The sequence below is a fragment of the Rutidosis leptorrhynchoides genome, chromosome 2 (assembly GCF_046630445.1).
Source record: "Rutidosis leptorrhynchoides isolate AG116_Rl617_1_P2 chromosome 2, CSIRO_AGI_Rlap_v1, whole genome shotgun sequence".
NCBI classification, from domain to species: domain Eukaryota; kingdom Viridiplantae; phylum Streptophyta; class Magnoliopsida; order Asterales; family Asteraceae; genus Rutidosis; species Rutidosis leptorrhynchoides.
Genome location: NC_092334.1, coordinates 605,648,003 through 605,662,303, shown reverse-complemented (window position 1 = coordinate 605,662,303; position 14,301 = coordinate 605,648,003).

Below are 14,301 nucleotides of genomic sequence, written 5' to 3'. Positions count from 1 at the left end.
AGCATGTGTAGAACTTTACTTTTGAAAACCGTTATAGCGACTCTGACTTAGAGGTAAAGGTAAGTTTCTTAAGACCTTTCACAATGCAGCGTGATCGAAGCATTTTTGCCACCATCACACCTCCATGGCGCCACTATGGGGCATGATGGACTTAAAAAATGGGTGACGCGATGGTTGCATCATGGAGAAGAGAAGGTGGCGTGAGAAGGGATGGCCGACTGGGGTGTTGCCACATATGTTGTTCAAACGGCTATATAGCCGTTACAAAAAAATAATAATAATAAATAAATAAATTATAAATACCACATTTCACATATCTTTACAAATTCCAACACGCCATCACACTTGCTAAATTAGCACTATACCAAAAAAAAAAAAAAAAAAAAAAAAACACCCCCATCACGCCTTCACTATTACAAATGGTCTAATAGATTTTGAGAATATCAATTAGTTAAAAGTCCCTCATTTCTACTAATAAGATAAGATTAATTCGATAGGTGGAGGGATTGAATCACTTGGTTCGACACATGGAATGGATCTAATGCTTCAATGTTTCATCTTTATGCGATTGTTGCAGCTTTCTTTTGGCTTATATGGAGGCTCTATTTTTTTTTAGTCAAAAGTCTATGAAGAAATCTGATATTTTTGATTCTATATGCAACTTTCATTCTTTTGAATTAGATATAAAGGAAAGCTTTCAGTTAGATGCGTTGACCGGTTACTTAAACCTCGTAATTTTTTGTATATCTTTTTGGTCTACTCTAGCTTCTTACTAGAGTGAGTTCTTTATATACAAATTTTGTCTTTAAAAAAAGAAAAAGAAAAAAGATAAGATTACTTAGTAAAAGAATTACAAAACAAACAATAAATAATACCAAAATCAATGAACTTTGATATCAATTAATACAGGAATAAGACTTAACCAACAATATGGTAACTAAGCACAGAGCACATACAGCATAAAAACTTCCAATATAAGATTGAGTGAACATAAGACTAGCAGCAACACACAACGAGCACCAACTACATATAATGTTCCTATAATCAGACATGAGAAAGAGATTCAATGAAAAGAAACGAATGAAGCCCTCGATCACGTGGTACTGTCCAAGATTCACCTGGAGTAGATGAGTCAAGTTTGCAAAGCTTTTGATAAGTTTTCGACTCCAAATTGTATCTCATAATAACCTTATCAGGAGTTTATATCACCAAAAATGCTTCTTCTTCTACTACTCTCGGCAAGAAACACTGTACCACATACGAATTTCGATGCTTCGCATACATATCAATATTGCCATTCTCAACTCCTTGGGACATAACTGAAAACATGTGACAACCCGGAAATTTCCAACCAAATTTTAACTTAATCTGTAAATGATTTCGACACGATAAGCGAAGTCTGTAATGTTGAGTCTCAAAAATTTTGAACTGTTTCATGTATACATTTACCCTTCGACTGTTCTCGACGATTCACGAACCACTATTTGTAAATAGATACTTATATATTTAAAATATATATAAATTAAAATATTATATGACGTAATTGTTAGAATTAATATTGAAAAAATAAAATAATATATAATAACTATTATCTAAGATATAACTATATATGTAGATAATGTATAATGAATATATATAGTTTGAATTTATTTTGCAAGCAACAATAACGCTCAATTATCATTCGATCGATAATAAGTAAGTTAAAATCAAACTTATATTATTTTAAAATAAACTGTGATTCGAAAATGCGTTTTACAAATTATAGACTTATTAAAAATGCATTTAGGGACTATTTGTTGAATTTTAAAACTTTTTATATTTTACTTGGGGTTGGGAGTGAATAATTAATGCGATTTTTATTTAATAGTTAAGGACCGAATTTTATACCATGATGACTGAGATAAATAAAGGAAGTTAATTTAAAATTTTGGAATTTTTTCGAAGACTTTTTATCCACCACTGATTAACAACGGGCCACGATATACCACCCCGCTAGAACTGTCACTAGTGAGATTCATGTAACAACTGTCTTTTAAAAAAAAAAAAACGTTTATTTAATCACTTTAGCTTTATATAAAAGTAACAAGCTTGAATATAAAAAAAAAATCAAATCTTTTACTATATATTTTGCTTAGTTGTTTAACACACACACACACACACACACATATATATATATATATATATATATATATATATATATATATATATATATATATATATATATATATATATATATATATATATATATATATATATATATATATATATATATATATATATATATATATTATTTCCCTACTGATTTCAATTTAACCCATCACTTTGTTGACTAACAAACCCACTCATATCTTATTTCGTTTCCTGTCTAGATCACCACATATTTAATTAGACCCGTGAATGGTAAATGATCTATCAATGCACAATGATTTATTATTTATATCTTTCCCACTCACCTTATATATACATAATATATAAACATGTATAACTAATCACACCTTTATCTTATATATATATATATATATATATATATATATATATATATATATATATATATATATATATATATATATATATACATATACATATGTACTAGATATATATTTCTCCACAACCCATCTCCTAAACTTGCATCTTCTTTGAGAGTCACCATCTATCACCCTTGCTGTTCGTTCAAATCACCCAAAATCCATCCCACAGCCACCTTCTACAACCCTTGAACCATCATCATCATCATCATGTTTTCACTAACCATACAACCATGAACCATTAACGATCATTTATGTTACTTCCTTGCTGTTACCGGTTGTCAAACACCAACACGTCCAACCCACTTTTATTTATGAACAACCATCAACTGCTGCTCTTGTTACTCTCTTCTTGTTCGATACCACTATCAAACCGAACACCACATGAGGCTGCTACAGTTCTGTTTTTCTTTCTACTCGTCATCAAACCACCCACAAACCACCATAACCATCACCACAACCGAAACCCACTTGGGTTTTCTATTATTCGAACACATACTATACGTTTTCTTTTGTTTCAATCACAACTACGACTAACCAAGAACCACCAACACGTCATCGTCTTCAAACCAAGAACCAACATCACCAAACCAAACCCATTAGTTGACTAAGGTTATTGCTTAATCATAACTTTTTTCTGTTACAAGCAAACGTAAGCAAACACCCACCCCATCATGAACCGCCACTACCACCGGTTACCCTCACCACATTTTTTTTTCTCCTTTTTCTTTCCTGTCGACGCCAAACAACCACCTGCAAGCCACTTGTGTTTTCTGTTTCAACTGCTCATTTGCTCGATCAACCACCACAATAACGTTCACCATGGTTAATGTGATGCCCCGTACAAAACCATCGTGTACGAATCATCAACAACAGGATCATTACAAGGTCAAATACTATATGCGGTTTCAAAAGAAGTTTGCATTCATGAATAAAGGTGATGTCTTAACCAACATCAAATATCTTACAACAAAGGTATGCTTCAATGAACATAAGCAATTAGTAATAGTACGTGACCCAATGGTCGTTACAAATCATTGTTTCAAAAGGTAATATAGTTTGAATGCAAATAAAACATTTCATGCGGTGACAACTCTAACAAGCGCAACGGGTGTCTACAAGGCATGACTAGTACAACAGCGGAAGCAAGCAACCTTAAGCACCTGAGAAAAACATGCTTAAAAATGTCAACACAAAGGTTAGTGAGCTATAGTTTAAGTATAACAGTAATGTAATATAGGCCACGAGATTTTAGTGCTACAAAGAGCGTTTCAAAACAGTATGTAAAGTATATGTTTAACCGTGGGCACTTGGTAAATAACTTAACATTTATAACCCCCTGAAAGTACACTTGGCGAGTGTGTATGTTTACGAAGTATTAAACACCCGTTAAATGCTAGCGCTACTAGCCCGAGTGGGGATGTCAAACCCTATGGATCCATATCTAAGATTCGCATTCACCGGTTCAAAGACCGATGACTAAACGTTACCGAGCTAAGGGGAAAGTTTATGCCGTTGTATATCCCACACATATATAAAGTTTAAGTACTCGTGTCTAGTATGTAAAACTTAAAATGCGCATGTATTCTCAGTTCCCAAAATAGTTAAAGTAAAAAGGGATGCTATAACTCACAGTGGTAAAGTAGTAGTAAAGTTGACTCGGGAAAAGTAAGCAAGTATGTAGGTCCGGAAAGTCCTCAACCTAAGTCAAAAGTCACTAAGTCAGTAAATCGTTCCCGATAGGTTTAAAAGTATGTAAATTAGGTCTTAAGGGTCATCATCATTCATCATTAAACAAAAAGTATAAAGTAAGTTTCATCTTAGAGAAGAGTTTTAAACAAAGGCTGACTTCGATCAGTCACCATGGCCTCTATACCTACTGAAATAAGGTGAGACCAGTGGCCATGGCTCCGTATATAAGTTCTTTAGTTGCTGTAAAAATTCTAGAAGCAAACTCATCTTTGTTTGACCGTGGCGACGGTTTAAGTGCGAGTAGGTCAGAATTTTCAGCACAATGTTAAAAGGACATAGTGACGTTCGGAGGGCCATAGATCCTAAACCGTAACTCGGATTAAGACGAGTCTTAAATGAAAAATAATCTAATCGAATAGATCTAACTGAAAATCAATTTTACAGTAGCCCAGGTATTCTGATCAGACCCATAAAACAGTAGATAAAATGTTCCGGTGGGTTCTTGGTGCTTGATGCTCATCACGGTTCTCATCCTTGATGCATATAGCTTCAAGTGTACAACTCGTTGATGGGTTTGCATCATCTTTACCAAGTTTTGACCATCATAACACTAGTTTAAGTCTAAGATATGTAGCACAACTCAATTAAGTGTTGTATGTAGTTTGATAAACCAAGGTTACATCAAGATCTTAGATCCGACACATACATGAGTTATAAAAGTAATCTTGAACTACAAACTTGAAAGTAAACTAAATAATCAAGATCTTAAGTTGTAGAACATAGTTCTTAGTTTGATCTTGAAGATCCTAGGCCCAAAAGTCTAGATCTGAAGTTCTTAAGTTAGATCCTAAGTGATAACACTTGAATCTTTACTTTAATAAAATCATAAGTTATGAAACTTAGATTTTCATCTTGTAAAGTGTATGTAAGCTTATGAGCTCTTGATTATGACAAAATTAGAAGACCATAAGCTATAGAAACTTAGATCTTTTATAAGTATATGAAGTTATAACTAGAAAGTTATACTTCCATGTTCTTGAACTAATAAAGTTAACTTTAGTTTCAAGAAGTATGAGATCAAGATTAACTTGTAATACTTGACCATTAAGACTAAAATCACGAATTTATAAAGTGCATAATATGAAGAAATAAGCTAAATAAACAAGTAACAAGTTCATGGTTGTTCATACTTTAAAGATTCAAGCCAAGGCTTTGATCTTTAAGAAAGTAAACCTTAAGTTTACAAACATGAATACAAGTAATGATTTTACAACTCATGAACTTTAATCTTTTAAAACTTTAAGTGTAGAACCATAAACTACATAGTTTAGGTTCTTGTATGTTCTTGTATGAACAAGATGATATGAAGAACAAACTAGAAAGTTTGATTCTTAACAACAACAACAACAACTACAAGTAAGTAAACAATAATCAAAGATAAGTAAATGATGATGATTAAGTGTTTATGTTTCGGTTTTTGAAGAGAGAAAGAAAGGAGAAGTAAAGCTTGAAACTTACAAAATTAGAGAGAAAAATGAGAGAAATGGAAGTATGAAATGAAGAGTGTGTGAAAGTGAAATGATACTAGTGAACAAGTAATCAAAAAAAAGATTTGAACCCTCCCTTGTACCCACCATAGCCGACGGTTTCAAGAGGAGAAAGAGGAAGGGAAAAGTCCACTAGTTCCTTGCATGTATTAGGCTCAAAATGGTAATAAAGTAAGTTGTTATGGGAAAGGTGTGTAAGTGTATAAGTAACTAGTCTTTCCTTTACTTAATCAATCTAGTTTCATCTAAGTTTAATACTTGCATAATAAGATGGGCTAATTAATCCATTAAGATAAGTAGGGTGGGCTTCCAAGTCCATTAACATTAATAAAAGCCCAAGTTCAAGTAATTAACAAATTAATCCAATAAAGCCCAAGTAATTAACTAGCAACCTTAGTTAATTAAAAATGATTAATAATAATTAACCAAGTATGTAAATAATATCCAGAATATTATTCGTGAGAAGTTCATGTGTCACAAAGATGTGTCGGGCCATGTAAAGTCAAGTACGATAACAAGTAAATGTATAAAAATACATTTATTAACACGCAAGCATTAATAATAAATATTATTAATTAAACGTTGGAAAATCCAGGGTCGTTACATTACCCACCCGTTAAAGAAAATTTCGTCCCGAAATTTTAAGCTGAGGTAGATGGAGGAGTCGGGAAAAGGTGAGGATACTTCTGCATCATTTGATCCTCTCGCTCCCAGGTAAACTCATGTCCTCGTTTGGCATTCCACCGTACTCGGACGATCGGAATCTTGTTGTGTTTCAAAGTTTTGACCTCACGGTCCATAATTTCGACAGGCTCTTCCACGAAGTGAAGTTTGTCGTCAATTGTAAGTTCCTCCAAAGGTATAACATGTTCCGGTTCAGCAAGACACTTCTTCAAATTTGATATATGAAAGGTAGGATAAACGGAGCTCAATTGAGTTGGAAAATCCAAACGGTAAGCAACGGGTCCAACACGTTCTAAGATTTCAAAAGGACCAATGTATCGTGGGTTTAACTTTCCACGTTTTCCAAAACGGATTACACCTTTCCAAGGTGCAACCTTCAACATTACACGGTCACCCACGTTGAATTCAAAGTCTTTACTTTTGAGGTCTGCATAACTCTTTTGACAATCACGGGCAGTCTTAAGTCTCGCTTGAATTTGAGCAATCTTCTCCGTTGTTTCATGGACTACCTCGGGTCCGGTGATTTGCTTTTCGCCGACATCGGCCCAACAAATAGGAGAATGGCATTTGCGACCATACAATGCTTCAAAAGGTGCGTCATTAATACTTGAGTGATAACTGTTGTTGTAAGAGAATTCGGCTAGCGGCAAATGCCTTTCCCATGCCTTTTCGAAATCAATAACACATGCACACAACATTTCCTCCAAAGTCTGAATCGTGCGTTCACTTTGTCCGTCAATCTGTGGATGATATGCAGTACTCAAGTCGAGACGAGTCCCCAAGGCTTCTTGCAAAGAAAGCCAAAATTTGGAAGCAAAACGGGGATCGCGATCTGAGATGATCGATAAAGGTACACCATGACGAGATACAACCTCTTTTATGTATAGTTGAGCGAGTCTCTCCATCGTATCAGTTTCCTTCATAGCTAGGAAGTGTGCAGATTTGGTAAGACGGTCAACAATAACCCAAATGGTATCGTATCCGCCCACCGTCTTTGGTAGCTTTGTAATGAAATCCATTGTTATCCTTTCCCACTTCCATTGCAGGATTTTCAGTTGTTGAAGTAATCCAGAGGGCCTCTGATGCTCGGCCTTAACTTTTGAGCAAGTCAAACACTTACCAACATACGTTGCAACATCTTTCTTAAGATTCAGCCACCAATACTGTTCCTTAAGATCGTGGTACATTTTGCCCGCTCCGGGATGAATCGAATATCTCGACTTGTGGGCTTCATCTAATATAAGGTTCCGTAGATCTCCATAACACCCAAATTCTTCCGGCATAGCATCGGAGTCCAGTTTCTTTAATTTCAAATCGAGAAACGAGAATGTTCAAGTATTCCTGAGATATATTCTCCTCCTTAAGAGCCTCATCTTGGGCTGCTCGGATCTGGCTATTGAGGTTCGAATGAATGGTGATGTTCAGTGCCCGAATACGAAGAGGTGTCATCCTCTCCTTTCGGCTCAAAGCGTCAGCTACAACATTGGCCTTGCCAGGATGATAACGAAGTTCACAATCATAGTCATTCAGCATCTCGATCCATCGACGCTATCTCATATTCAGTTGCTTCTAATTAAAGATGTGTTGGAGGCTTTTATGATCGGTGAAAATAGTGCTCTTAGTTCCATAAAGATAGTGTCTCCACAACTTTAATGCAAAGACAACGGCTCCAAGTTCGAGATCGTGAGTAGTGTAGTTTCGCACGTGAATCTTCAGTTGTCGAGAGGCGTAAGCGATAACCTTTGTGCGTTGCATCAGTACACAACCAAAACCACTTTTCGAAGCATCACAATAAACGACAAAATCGTCACTGCCTTCAGGAAGTGATAAGATAGTTGTGGTGGTTAACTTCTTCTTCAAGGTTTGAAATGCATATTCCTGTTCGGGTTCCCAAATGAACTTCTTCCCTTTGTGAGTCAGCGCGGTCAAAGGAAGCGCAATCAGAGAGAAACCTTCAATAAATCTTCGGTAGTAACCGGCGAGACCTAAAAATTAGCGGATATGAGTTAGAGTAGTGGGGGTTTCCCACTTGCTGATAGCTTCGATCTTTGCGGGATCAACCTTGATACCTTGATCACTCACAACGTGACCCAGAAATTGGACTTCCTTCAACCAAAATTCACACTTGGAGAATTTGGCGTAAAGTTGCTCTTGTCTCAAGAGTTCCAATACTAGACAAAGATGTTGCTCATGTTCTTCTTTGCTTTTGGAGTAGATGAGGATATCATCTATGAAGACGATAATGAACTTATCCAGGTATGGCTTGCAGACACGATTCATGAGATCCATGAACACGTCAGGTGCGTTGGTTAAACCGAATGGCATCACGAGAAACTCATAATGACCATAACGAGTTCTGAATGCAGTCTTCATCACATCGCTCTCTTTCACCCTCAACTGGTGATAACTGGATCGCAAATCGATCTTAGAGTAAACGCTTGATCCTTGTAGTTGATCAAAAAGATCGTCAATTCGGGGAAGAGGATACCGATTCTTGATCGTCAATTTGTTGAGTTCACGGTAGTCGATACACATGCGGAAGGATCCGTCCTTCTTCTTTACAAACAAAACAGGTGCGCCCCAAGGCGAGAAACTTGGTTGGATAAATCCACGGTCTAGCAGTTCTTGTAATTGGCTCTGCAACTCCTGCATTTCAGAAGGTGCGAGTCGATAAGGTGCGCGAGCTACAGGTGCAGCTCCTGGCACTAAGTCGGTCTGAAACTCTACTGCTCTTGGTAGCGGAAATCAAGGCAATTCCTCCAGAAAGACATCGAAAAACTCGTTCACAATTCGAACATCGTTTACACTCTTCACCTCGGTTTTTAATGTTTTCACATGTGCTAGCACAGCAAGACATCCTTTCTTCAAGATCTTTTGCGCTTTCACGCAACTAATGAGGTTCAGCTTCGAGGTACATCTCTCTCCGTAAATGATCAGTGGCTCGCCGTCTCCGTGTGGTATACGAAGAGCTTTTTCTCCACAGATAAGGTTGGCCCTTATCTTGGTCAACCAGTCCATACCGACAATAACATCAAAGCTTTCCAACTTAATGGGTACCAGGTCAATCACGAAATCCACACCAGCTATGTTGATAATGGCTCCTCGACTAATATGGTCAGCTTTCTCAAATTTTCCATTGGCTACCTCTACAAGCATACTCTCCTTTAAAGGAACTAACGACCAATTTATCTTATCGCAAAAGTGTCTACATACATAACTTCTATCGGCACAAGTATCAAATAGGACAGAAGCTAATAAATTGTTGATAGTGAATATACCTGTGACCAAGTCGGGGTTCTCACGAGCATCCCTTGCATTTACATTGAAAGCTCTGCCACGCGGTGGTCCGCCGTCCTTTCGCTTGTTGGGACACTCATTTCTGAAGTGGCCCATTTGTCTGCATTCATAACACTTTCTCGGTCCAGTGGGGTTCAACTTCCCAGTCATGGTGGTGATCTTGCAGTCCCTGCCAATATGCCCGGTCTTTTTGAATTTTTCACAAACAACGTTACAGTACCCGGTATGGTGCTTGTAGCACCTCTTGCACTGTGGTAGAGTACCCTTGTAGTTGGGGTTTGAGCCAGCGTTCGGGTTGGGGTTCCCACCGTTGTTGTTTCTTTTGAAACCCTCATGTCGCTTCACCGGGTTTTGATCATAGGCTCTACCCTTGTTGTTATCCCACTTACGCTTATCACTACTACCCGCTTCGGATTTTGCCTTTTCCGGTTCATCGATGATGATTTGGTTCATTAAGGTATGCGCCATGCGCATTGCTTCCGGGACATTGGGTGGCTTAGACGAGGTGACATTTCCCTTAATGGACTTAGGAAGTCCCCACAAATACCTTTCCATACGTTTAAACTCCGGGGTAACCATGGTAGGACACATTAGGGCTAATTCCAGATACCTACGGTTGTAACCATCGAGGTCATTTCCCACAACCTTCAACTGCATAAACTCAATCTCCATCTTCTGGATCTTGGTCCTAGGGCAATACTCTTCAATCAGGGCCCCTTTGAATTCCTCCCATGGGGTAGCAAACGCCTCATCAATACCCTTTGCTTGTGCCAGTGTGTTCCACCAAGTTAGTGCGCCGTCAGACAGCGTACATGAAGCAAACTTGGTTTTGTTCGCCTCTGAGCAGTTACTAACTCAAAACACAGATTCTCATTTCTCAAACCACCTAGTGAGACCAACTGGCCCCCCCGTTTCACTAAAGCTGTGGGGTTTGCAGCTTTGAAACTCTTTGTATGTGCACCCATTACGAATGGGCTGGATAACCGGTGGCGGTGGAGCTTGGGGGTTCATTTCTGCTAAAGCTGCGGTGACTCGTTCATTGATCATATTCTCGATTTGGGCTGCGGTAGGTGTTGATCGTCCGTTGGCCATGGTATTCTAAACAAAAATTTTGACTCAAGTCAAAATCCAGTATTCAATAAATAATAATACAGTATATGGTAACCAACATGGAATCAACACGTCACATGTTTATTAAGTAATGCAACCAGGTACAAATACCACATAATCATCATACAGTAACGTAAATAGAACACTGTGCAAGAATTAAATAACGCAAAGTTCCATTCATTAATAATAATAAGTTGCATACAATCGCATAGGTTCGTACAATACATAAGTGAAACATAATACTACAAATGAGATTACATAATGAAATATACTACAAATGTCCTATGGTGATGGTGGGTGTAGGATGTCCATTACGCGGGACATCTGGTCCTCAAGCTCAGTTACCCAAGCACGGAGGATCTCCACCTCCCTCATCAGTTCCTCGACCGAGGGAGATGGTGGGGCAGGCGGTGCAGTCGGCACGGGTGGTGCTGGTGGAGCTGGTGGTGCAGACGGTCCGGCTCCAGAAGTAGAGGCTGTAAAGCGATAAGGCTTACGGATGAAGGGATCAGCAGGATACGGCACAAGCAGCTTACGGGCGGTAACCCTACGACGCCAACCATGAGTGTCAACAAATGGTCGACCTCCATTAATCCCTGGAATGACGGTACCATCGAAACGGTACCGCTTCTTCGGCGGGGTGGAGGGTGGCTGTACAGGTGCATCATCAGGGTCCTCATCTGAATCCTCATCACTAGAGTCGTCATAGGATGAGTCATCGGATGAAGAATCAGTGGGTGATGGGTTTTCTGAATCGGCTGGGGGTGGCTGCACGGGTGGCTCTCCTCGGGCGGCCATCATCTATCAGTATCTAGTGGGTCCGATCGGCACGAGACGTCCATCAGGAAGGCGTCGGCACCAATGGTTATGTTCATTACGGACTGGACCTTCCCCAAATTCTGCGGGAGTCACAGCACCACCGGAATGGTGCTGTGGCTCCGGAGGTCCTGGGGCAAGTGGAGCTGGAATCTCTGGTGGGTCCTCGGCTCCGTCTGAGGTAATCACTGGGCTGGGTGCATGGCTACTAGCTCCGGAGGACAAAGCTCCTGAGTCACTGGAGGGTGTCGACGACGGCATCTGAGAATCGGAAACAATGGTCGGTGAGGTGGCTGATGAGTCTGTGTCGCTGTCCAAAATGATGACAGGTGGAATATCCGACATCTGAACAAGGAAAAATAACTTTTTCCATGTCAGTAAGTCATAAAGCAAGCACGTATTAGGCAAAGTAACTACGACAGTCTAAATCATGTGTAACAGTAAGTAGCAAGGCAATAACGGCAAGTATCATGCAATCGAAAACAGATAATAGCATGCAGTAGTGAAGTCATGTAGTAGCATACGACATATAACAGTAAAAGTAAACAGCAGCGTGCAGCAAGTTCCGCAGAAACAAGTAAACTAGCAAGTTGTAGATTAGTCCTATTAGTGAATCCTACTCGGGTCGGTCCAGACTCACTAATGCAACCTAATTCCCTACAACCAATGCTCTGATACCAAATGTGATGCCCCGTACAAAACCATCGTGTACGAATCATCAACAACATGATCATTACAAGGTCAAATACTATATGCGGTTTCAAAAGAAGTTTGCATTCATGAATAAAGGTGATGTCTTAACCAACATCAAATATCTTACAACAAAGGTATGCTTCAATGAACAGAAGCAATTAGTAATAGTACGTGAACCAATGGTCGTTACAAATCATTGTTTCAAAAGGTAATATAGTTTGAATGCAAATAAAACGTTTCATGCGGTGACAACTCTAACAAGCGCAGCGGGTGTCTACAAGGCATGACTAGTACAACAGCGGAAGCAAGCAACCTTAAGCACCTGAGAAAAACATGCTTAAAAACGTCAACACAAAGGTTGGTGAGCTATAGTTTAAGTATAACAGTAATGAAATGTAGGCCACGAGATTTCAGTGCTACAAAGAACATTTCAAAACAGTATGTAAAGTATATGTTTAACCGTGGGAACTTGGTAACTAACTTAACATTTATAACCCCCTGAAAGTACACTTGGCGAGTGCGTATGTTTACGAAGTATTAAACACCCGTTAAATGCTAGCGCTACTAGCCCGAGTGGGGATGTCAAACCCTATGGATCCATATCTAAGATTTGCGTTCACCGGTTCAAAGACCGATGACTAAACGTTACCGAGCTAAGGGGAAAGTTTATGCCGTTGTATAACCCACACATATATAAAGTTTAAGTACTCATGCCTAGTATGTAAAACCTAAAATGCGCATGTATTCTCAGTTCCCAAAATAGTTAAAGTAAAAAGGGATGCTATAACTCACAGTGGTAAAGTAGTAGTAAAGTTGACTCGGGAAAAGTAAGCAAGTATGTAGGTCCGGAAAGTCCTCAACCTAATTCAAAAGTCACTAAGTCAGTAAATCATTCCCGATAGGTTTAAAAGTATGTAAATTAGGTCTTAAGGGTCATCAACATTCATCATTAAACAAAAAGTATAAAGTAAGTTTCATCTTAGAGAAGAGTTTAAAACAAAGGCTGACTTAGATCAGTCACCACGGCCTCTATACCTACTGAAATAAGGTGAGACCAGTGGCCATGGCTTCGTATATAAGTCCTTTAGTTGCTGTAAAAATTACAGAAGTAAACTCATCTTTGTTTGACCGTGGCGACGGTTTAAGTGCAAGTAGGTCAGAATTTTCAGCACAACGTTAAAAAGACATAGTGACGTTCGGAGGGCCATAGTTCCTACACCGTAACTCGGATTAAGACGAGTCTTAAACGAAAAATTATATACTCAAACAGAGCTAACTGAAAATTAATTTTACAGTAGCCCAGGTATTCTGATCAGACCCAGAAAACAGTAGCTAAAATGTTCCGGTGGGTTCTTGGTGCTTGATGCTCATCACGGTTCTCATCCTTGATGCATATAGCTTCAAGTGTACAACTCGTTAATGGGTTTGCATCATCTTTACCAAGTTTTGACCATCATAACACTAGTGTAAGTCTAAGATATGTTGCACAACTCAATTAAGTGTTGTATGTAGTTTGATAAACCAAGGTTACATCAAGATCTTAGATCCGACACATACATGAGTTATAAAAGTAATCTTGAACTACAAACTTGAAAGTAAACTAAATAATCAAGATCTTAAGTTGTAGAACATAGTTCTTAGTTTGATTTTAAAGATCCTAGACCCAAAAGTCTAGATCTAAAGTTCTTAAGTTAGATCCTAAGTGATAACACTTGAATCTTTACTTTAATGAAACCATAAGTTATGAAACTTAGATTTTCATCTTGTAAAGTGTATGTAAGCTTATGAGCTCTTGATTATGATAAAATTAGAAGACTATAAGCTATAGAAACTTAGATCTTTTATAAGTATATGAAGTTATAACTAGAAAGTTATACTTCCATGTTCTTGAACTTATAAAGTTAACTTTAGTTTCAAGAAGTATGAGATCAAGATTA